General features: G+C 47.2%; 1 pseudogene; it reads left to right on the top strand.

Annotated features, from left to right (window-relative positions):
- Positions 1-379: 379 nt before the first annotated feature.
- On the top strand, positions 380-2,824 carry LOC101317374 (proteasome activator complex subunit 1 pseudogene; annotated as a pseudogene).
- The last annotated feature ends 6,652 nt before the right edge of the window (positions 2,825-9,476 follow it).

Here is a 9,476-nt window from a genome sequence, read left to right as displayed (position 1 = left end):
GGGATACACACGTTAACTTTTCATCATGTTGGAATTCTAATTTCCTCCAAGTCTTTGAAACAAGATTCCAAAATGGCAAATGGAATTCCTTCCATCTTTACTTCAATACTAAACTATGATTGAAATAAACGTGTCCGAGTCGAAAGACGGGCGGCGCCGGGGAGGCGGGGCGCCGGGGAGGCGGGGCGCCGGGGCGCCGGGGCGCCGGACACGGGTCTCTCGACTCCTAGCCTCTCTCCCGTCTGCGCCCCCCCGGCCTCCTCCAGAACCCCGACTCCCCAGGAGGGCCACGCGGGAAGGAGAGCGAGTGCTGCTTTCGCTTTCCCTTCCCCGTGCCCAGTCCTCACTCCACGGGCGGCGCTAGACCCCCGCCCCGGCCATGGCCACGCTCAGGGTCTTGCCCGAAGCCCAAGCCAAGGTGGCTGTGTTCCGTGAAGACCCATGTATGTGGTAAGACAGAGACCCGCTCGGGAGCTATTTCTCCAAGAAGATTTCTGAGTTGGATGCATTTTTAAAGGAACCAGCTCTCAATGAAGCCAACCTGAACCATCTGAAGGCCCCCTGGACATCCCAGGGCCTGATCCACTCAAGGAGAAAGAAAAGGAGCAGCGGAAGAAACAGCAGGAGAAGGAATACGAGGAGGAAAAGAAGAAAGAGGAAGATGACGACAGAGGTGCTCCTTGTGGCCCCGCGAACTGCAACAAGAAGGTCCTCCTGCAGCGCCTGAAGCCTGACAGCAAGGATGTCACCGAGAAGCTCAACCTGGTCACCACCTGGTTGCAGCTGCAGATCCCTCGGATTGAGGATGGGAAAAATTAGGCATGGCTGTCCAGGAGGAGGTGTTTGAGCGATGACCACCCTCCACAGCAAGCCGGAAGGCTTCCACACTCAGACCTCCGAATATTGCTCTGAGCGCTCTGACGCCGTGACCACAGCAGCTGAGCAGCCCCACGTGGGTGATTATCGGCGACGGGGGCACCAGCTGGATGAGGCAGAGTCCTGGGATATCCGGCTGACACTCATGGAGATCTGCGAGGCTTATACTGTGTTCTACGACAGCATCCTGAAGAACTTCGAGAAGCTCAGGAAGCCCAGGGGAGAAACAAAGGGAATGATCTATTGGCCTCCTCTCATATTCTGTGACGGGTCCAGCAGGGACCTTCCTGACGTTTACAGGGGACTCCAGACTTTTCCCACCTTCTGTCTGTTGAGATTTCTCCCTCACCTTGCCTCCCAGGCACAATAAATATAGTCATACCATTGCGCAACAAAAAAAAAAAAAAAGGAAGAAACTTGTCCAAGCACATAAGAACAAATATTTTCAGTACCTTGTAAGGGTCTGAGTGTGTAAGGTGAGTGCAAAGCAAAGCCGGTTAACGGACTCAGCACTTCAGACAACGAGCCACAGGGAGCGGCGGCGGGTCTTTTGTTGTTCAGGTTACACTTGGACCCAGGTTCGTCTGCTCGTAATCATTAACATCTAGAAAGAAGAGTACATTGTTTTTTAACATCTGTATTGGAGTATAATTGCTTTACAATGCTGTGTTAGCTTCTGCTGTATAACAAAGTGAATCAGCCATATGCATACATACATCCCCATATCCCTCCCTCTTGAGCCTCCCTCCCACCCTCCCTATCCCACCCCTCTAGGTGGACACAAAGCACTGAGCTGATCTCCCTGTGCTATGCGGCTGCTTCCCACTAGCTATCTATTTTACATTTGGGAGTGTATATATGTCCATGCCACTCTCTCACTTCGTCCCAGCTTCCCCTTCCCCCTCCCTGTGTCCTCAAGTCCATTCTCTACGTCTGCGTCTTTATTCCTGTCCTGCCCCTAAGAAGAGTACATTTGAATGCAAAAAATGTTAGAATTTCACATGTTTTTTATCCAATGGTCAAAGTGGGAACTTAAGTCCATAATTTTTTATGAATGTTTTGACGCCTGTGAAGGCGTACAGCTTAACTAATGGCTGAGAATTGCTGAGACGCAGAGGTTATCGGAATAAACACTATGAAGAAGCGTATTTAGACTTCCTCTGCGTTCAAAGGTGGGCACGGGGTGCCTGAAGTCTCTGATGGCAGCTGGCGACCAGAAGATTCGGCCTAAGGACCAAGGAAGCCTCAGTTTCTGAGCTCAGAAGGGGGCAGGCAGTTCTGCTGTCAGGCAGCCATTGGGTTTTCACTGGTTCTGACACGGATTTGGAGTCATGTGAGCACAGACGCGTTACTTACATTCTGAGTCTCTGCCTCTGTGAAGGCGGCTGAGGGGCTCCGCTTCTCTGTGAGATGGTGGTGAGGCTGGCAGGAGACTGTGCAGGTGGCAGCCCAGGTGACAGGCCAGCTCAGGGCCGGGTACGGGCCGGGTATCCACTGAAAGTTGGCATCCACGAAGAGGGAGAGGAGTGTGGGTGGGGCTCCCTCTCCCGGGGCGTGGAGGAGGGGCTGGGGCGGGGCGCCTTACGCGGAAGGCCTCGCCGCTCAGAGGGAGGCCCGGGGCGGGCATCAGCCGCCGTGGTGCTTCTTCCCTCCTGGGACTGGCTCGCAACATGGCCTTTTCTCTTTTTCTCGAGCGTCCGTCATTGGACGGCTCTTGCCAACAGCTCATTCTAACCTCGAAAGTAACTCTCACTTGCGTTTTCTCTCGGGGGCTGTTCTTGGTTCTTGCGTTTGCAGGAACCCCAGATTCATAGACGTGTATCTCCATCTACCGCTGGTCCAAGCTGCCTTCTCTGCCTTGGTCTGCACAGGGGTCACGTGTGGGCCGGCAAAGCTTGATAGCGAGAGTGGCCTGGCGCTGCGGTTTAGCGCAGGCCTTGGGACCTGACGCAGCTGAGAAGCTGGTTGACCAGGAGGCCACGCAGGAGAACAGGGCAGGGGGTAGACCTCAGGGAGCAGTGCGCTCCAATGACAAGCGAGGGGGCCTGGTGAGTCTCACGGCCACTGTCACCAAATTGCAATGTCATCGCTTTTCTCCCAAATTTGGTCACAGTCTTCCCTGATTGGATGGTTAATCTTTGATAGATAGCAAGCAACTCTGAATAATCTTGTAATTTTTTTTTTTTTTTTTTTTTTTTTTTTGCGGTACGCGGGCCTCTCACTGTTGTGGCCTCTCCCGTTGCGGAGCAACAGGCTCCGGACGCGCAGGCTCAGCGGCCATGGCTCACGGGCCCAGCCGCTCCGCGGCATGTGGGATCCTCCCGGACCGGGGCACGAACCCATGTCCCCTGCATCGGCAGGCGGACTCTCAACCACTGCGCTACCAGGGAAGTCCAATCTTGTAATTTATAAATACGAAATAACACCATATAATACCAAAGATGCTCTTTTGGAGGAGGAATAAGATAAATAAAACTTTTAAAAATATCCTTTAATAGCCTCAGAGTGGAGCAGAGTGCAAGGCCCACCGTCCATAGAACAGTTTTGTCATCGGCTTAGAAAGTGGATGGGAAGAATTTTGGTAAAGATATACAATCTTACAATGTTAATGAGGCCCGTTTGCAAAATTCCGCTTTTAAACAGATGTTGATTAATCTGTAGGCAGCCGCAAAATAAGAATTTATGAGTTTAAAAAGTTAATTATCTTAGAGCATCCAAAGCTGTCACCCTTAACCTATTTCTTCTGTGGACCAGCAAAAGCACACATGGACAATTTGTTTTCCTGACCATTTGTACCATAATTTTACTTTCAGTGAAAGACTATGTCTGAATTAAAGGCTTACCCGGCAAAAATAAAGCTCTCCTATATATGATTTTACGGATGGCTCCATCACTGATATTCCTGGCTATTAATACTTCCCCATTGATTTAGGCCATGGGTGAGGGTGTTATTTAGAACCTGAAATATTACACAACAGTTTCAAAGGAAATATAATTATATGATCCATTATCCAGGGAGTGGGCCAGAGTTTTAATCTCATAACATCGAAGATATAATTTTTAATATTATGTATGCCTGGGATTCTGTTAAACTATAACTTTCAGAGCCTTGTTTCTGTTGCATCAACACATGAGGAAATGAAGCTGCCAGAGGAGGTGCTAGTTGCTTCACCTGAGATCTCTTTTTTAAATAAAGAGACAGACGGCGGTGTGTACAGTGCTGTTGGGTGAACAGGCACAGATGGAAGAGAGCGAGAGCTCCGTCCTGGAGGAGGGGAGCCCTGGAGGGCGTGTTATGTCCCCTGAGAATCTGTTAATTTTACAGAAAGACAGCTATGTTTCCTTATCCATCAACCATGGTGTTTCCTCATTCCACTCTGGGCCAATGGGGGGGATTTTTCAAAACAATCAAGTCTTGGCTCCTTCCTGATGGTTCGTTCAAGCAGTTCATACTTTACCTCCAATGATTTGAAGCTCAATGTTTATGGATGGATCTTCACCTTCCTTGAGAGAGGGAACTGGAATGCTGCTCAGAGCAAAGTCTGTGGTCTGGGGGGAGGGGGCAGGGCCAGGCCATCGTCTTTGGCTGGAATCCTGTTCCCTCCAGAAATCACAAACAGCACGTGGGAGAGACAGAGTGAGGAGCAGCTGCAACATCTACTGGGAAAATCTTTAAAATCCTAGAGAACCTCAATATTCCAGCTGTGAGCCCTAGCTGAGGGCAAACGAGATTCACAGGATCATAAAGTGATTGTCTGATCTGTTGGTTTTCAAAATATTTCTCATCAACATGTCCTATTCTCAAACAAAATCTCAGGCAGGTCTCTAATACCACAAAATAAATAGTAAGATAAAGGAGGAGCTGCTCTAGTGAGGGCAGGGGTCGGGTGGGGAGCCCAGAGCGGTTCGTTCTAGATGGTTCTAGGTGGTTCTAGATCAAAAGAGCAACCCTCAAGAGCAAGGGAACTGATGAGCCTATGTGGCTGTTAGCAACTCGGCTCAATGGACGCAGAAGTGCTACCAGAACTTAGTTCCTTTGAAAAACACAGTGGGGTGATGTTCTTTCCAGCACACAGCATGCCGACAAGAAGTGTGTATTTCAGTGAGAGGTGTATTGTTTAAGAAGCAGAGAGATTCACGTTTCAGTTTAGAAAAATTTCCATTAAGCGGTTTAATGAATACACCAGGTGTTAAAGGTGTATTCACCTTTACTTGTCTAGACAACTTATTCTCACGAGGGGAAACTTCATTTAGTGGTGCTGGACAAACAGGTGGTTTGGTACACGTGTAGATAACAATACAAGTCATTTGGTCTTGTGTTTTACGTTAGTATGCACGCCTTTCAGGGCCTGGGGACCCAAAACAACTACGTGCCTCATTAACCAATCTCCTCCCCTCCAGCACCGTCACCTGCCTCTCCTGGTGGTAGCCTGGAATCTTCTCTTGATCAAGGTACTATTATCCACGTCAACACTCTTCCCACCATTTCTCTCAGGGTAACACTGTCTGACTGTGTCGATCAAAAAGAGCCTGTTGTAGGCTCTTCTCCTTCTCTTATAGGGTAAGTATGCAGGACGTGTTTAGTCACGGGGCTGTGGCTTACAGAAGCAGGTACCATGCCGTATGAAAACTACTGTATCCACGAAGACGAGAAGTTTCTGGGCCCCCTTCTTGCCTCTACCCTCCATCTCTGTTCCTGCCACAGCCCTTTGTGTGACAGACAGGAACAGCAGTGGGAGATCTGTCTAGTGAGGGAATAGCCCTATACAGAAATCTACACAGATGATGACGCGGCACCTCGCACATTGCAGCAATGGACATTTCCTGGTTTGGATATTGCAGTGTGGTTATGTGATATCTAACCATAGAGGAAACTGGCCTGTGGCCTCTCTACATAATTTTTGTAACCACTTGTTAACTTACAATTAAAGTACAGTAAGTCCCCTACATACAAACCTTCAAGTCGTGAACTTTCAAAGATGCGGACTTGAGTTCGCATGTCCCATCACGTAAGCTAGTTCACGTGTATGGCGTACGTTGTCACGTCCGTGCATCCTCTGCAAGGGGTTGTGCTTTTCTGTACTTTACAGTACTGTAGAGAGTACAGTAGTACAATATCTTTATTTCTAGCCAAGGATGTCCAGAAGCAAGCGTAAAGGTACCGGTGATATAGCTGGTACTGCTACCAGCCCCTGTATGCCAGCTGTCGTCCTGTACTACTGTACTTTTCAAGGTACTGTTCTGTAAGATTAAAAATGGTTTCTTGGGCTTCCCTGGTGGTGCAGTGGTTGAGAGTCCGCCTGCCGATGCAGGGGACGTGGGTTCGTGCCCCGGTCCGGGAGGATCCCACGTGCCACGGAGCTGCTGGGCCTGTGAGCCATGGCCGCTGGGCCTGTGCGTCCAGAGCCTGTGCTCCGCAACGGGAGAGGCCACAACAGTGAGAGGCCCGCGTATAAAAAAAAAAAAAAAAAAAAAGGTTTCTTTATTTTTAGCGTTTGTTTTTAGGTATTACTTGTGTGAAAAGTATTATAAGCCTATTACAGTACAGTACTATATAGCCGATTGTGTTAGTTAGGTACCTAGGCTAACTTTGCTGGACTTACGAACGTGCTCTTGGAACGGAACCCGTTCATATGTAGGGGACTTCCTGTACAGAGAAGGAGCCCCAGAATCTCTTTCCTAGTTGGTACTTGCCCCTTCTCCCCATCTTTCTGGGTATCCCACCTCCACGACCTCAGCCGGATGGCAGCAGTCACCCAAGCTCTGGGGGAACGAGATGAGGGAAGAGCACGGAGCCTGGAAAAGCTGAGAGGTCCCCACTCCTTCTCCCCCTCTGCTGGGTCCCAGATCCATGCACATCAGCCCTAGGACCAGGATGCCTATAATTTTAAGGCGTCTTTTGCTGTTTTGCATTCAGTAGCGGCATCCACAGGTCTGTGTGACAGACCTCTTGAGATGGACGTTTTTCTTTTTTAACCAAGATTACTTTAAGAACAAACTCACAGTTTTTCGACTTCTATGAAAGTACGTGGCTTTCTAGGTACTTTTCAGTGTCTCACACAAATCCCTGTTGTGATAACAGAGCTAATCAGAGGATGCTCTCTGGGCTCCTGTGGGGCTGAGGGTGGGAGTCTGGGACTCCTCCTCTGTCCCTTTGATTGGAGGTGTAGGAAATCTAGGTACTTTTCCCCACTGACACTGAAGTCCTGTGTAAAATGAGTAATATCACAGGATACCGGGAAAACCCAACAAGAAATTTTCAAGTATTTTCCCAAATATTCCTTTGAAAACCTTTTACACACCATTGTCACATTTATTATAAGACATAACGCCTGTGGCATAAAATGTGTACACGGAGCTTTTCCCTCTGAGATACACAAATAGTAAATCTGAACAACGGAGCAGGATTAAAGCATCTTCAATTGTGCAGTGAAGATGCTGCATTCTTTTTTTTTTTTTTTTTTTTTTTTTTTTGCGGTCCGCGGGCCTCTCACTGTTGTGGCCTCTCCCGTTGCGGAGCACAGGCTCCGGACACGCAGGCTCAGCGGCCTTGGCTCACGGGCCCAGCCGCTCCGCAGCATGTGGGATCTTCCCGGACCGGGGCATGAACCCGTGTCCCCTGCATCGGCAGGTGGACTCTCAAACACTGTGCCACCAGGGAAGCCCAGATGCTGTATTCTTGACATGGTGTCATAGCCACCGTTAATTTCTTTTTTAAAAAAATTTATTTTATTAAAGTATAGTTGATATACAACGTGTTAATTTCTACTGTACAGCAAATTGATGTTATACATATATGTATAGTGTGTGTATATATATATATATATTATATATATACCTTTTTTCATATTCTTTTCCATTATGTTTTATCACAGGGTATTGAATATAGTTCCCTGTGCTCTACAGTAGCACCTTGCTGTTTATCCATTCTATACGTAATAGTTTGCATCTACTAATCCCAAACTCCCAATCCATTCTTCCCCTACCCAGGTAGGGCAACCCCTTGGCCACCACAAATCTATCCTCTATGTCTGTGAGTCTGTTTCTGTTCTGTAGATAAGTTCACCTGGGCCATAGTGTGCCACTGCTCATTTCTCACTGTGTCATCATTGTAATGATCATCAGATCTGCTCTTAAAAAGGTTGCTGTTAAAAATTTTTTGGAAGACAGTATTTAATAATTCGCAAACACTGACTGCAGATGAAGCATATGTAACATTTTCTCCGGGCTTTGAGTGAATTATTATTAAAGAAGGGAAAGCAAAGGGAAAGAGCTAATCCCGGTCTTCGAAGTCCGTTTGGAACTTAATTGACCATTAGGACACCAACTACCTTGGCAGACCACCATTCAATAAAGAGAGACTCAACCTTACATTAGGGATGAGAGCAGAGCAATTCATCAGAAGCTACACACCATTTACATCGCTTTCCGTGGAGATTTCTCGGGGAAAGTGCAGAGCACACAGTTTTAAGTAATTTATGAGCTTTTTAGTAGTGTTACAGCAATTGAGTTCTGACAATAATGAAACTGTTTGTTGACAAGTGTGTGTGAGATTTGTTTGACTTGGGCCGTGATTGTACCTCGTCTCCTGCCTTAGAAGCTCAGGCTGCAATGAATGAAGTCATGGGGGGAAATGTTTTGAAAAAAATAAGTAATGCTGATACACATAAACATCTCCAGCATTTAACCAGACGAAAACAATAATACCGCCTTATATCCAAACAACATCCATTTGTAAAGTTGCGTTGCTATTCTGACAAATCTCATTTGATCCATAGGGACCCAACTGTCAAAATATCAATTTAACAATTAATTGTCAGGCTTGAAAAAATATTACTCTCACATTAGCCCTATGATGTGCTTATAACCAAGAAATAGGATCAAAACCATTTTTTCAAGTTTTGATCTGAAAACGGACATAACCCTGGTCCCACTGGTGGGCTTTCCATGGTGAGGACACTGGATAGATGCCCACCAGCTTCTCTGTTTCGAGAGGTTGAACAAGATACCAGAAAAGAGGGATTCTGACTTTTCTTTTGATGAGCTCCATGGCCTTGAGTATAGCATTCAGCCTGTCTGGACTACGGGTCCCAGTCCATGGTTCTAGACTGTCCTGTAGAATTGTGATTTGCAAGCTTTGCGCACACGAGGACCATTTGTGTAACATTAACAACTATACAGACCACCATAAAAATAGTAGGTTTACCTTCATTCTCCACCGATGAAAAGAAAAAAATATATGTATATATATTTATTTAATTTACTCAGTCTATAAAATCATAAGAGCTATTACTCTTAGCTAGTAAGCATTGTGCTAATTATGTACTTGACATTATAAGTGAACATTATTAGTATACTGATTTTACAAGTGAGGCCCTGAGGCCTTGAGAGGTTAATTAACTTGCTCAAGGTCACAGAGCTGGAAAGATGTGGACTATCGAACCCTCTCAAATTACTCCAGACCCTAAACGCCCACGTTCCAGACCTCGTGTTGGGTACTGCAGTGGGGCGGGGCGGGGGGGGGGGGTGATGACGATAGGTTTCGTCGTTCTATCATGATGCTTGAGTCTAAGGAAATTCTTCCTCACCAGCCCCCAGAG

Source organism: Tursiops truncatus, chromosome 18, assembly GCF_011762595.2.
Source record: "Tursiops truncatus isolate mTurTru1 chromosome 18, mTurTru1.mat.Y, whole genome shotgun sequence".
Taxonomy (NCBI): Eukaryota; Metazoa; Chordata; class Mammalia; order Artiodactyla; family Delphinidae; genus Tursiops; species Tursiops truncatus.
Note: the sequence above shows the minus strand (reverse complement) of the source record. Positions and strands in the feature narration are given on the sequence as shown.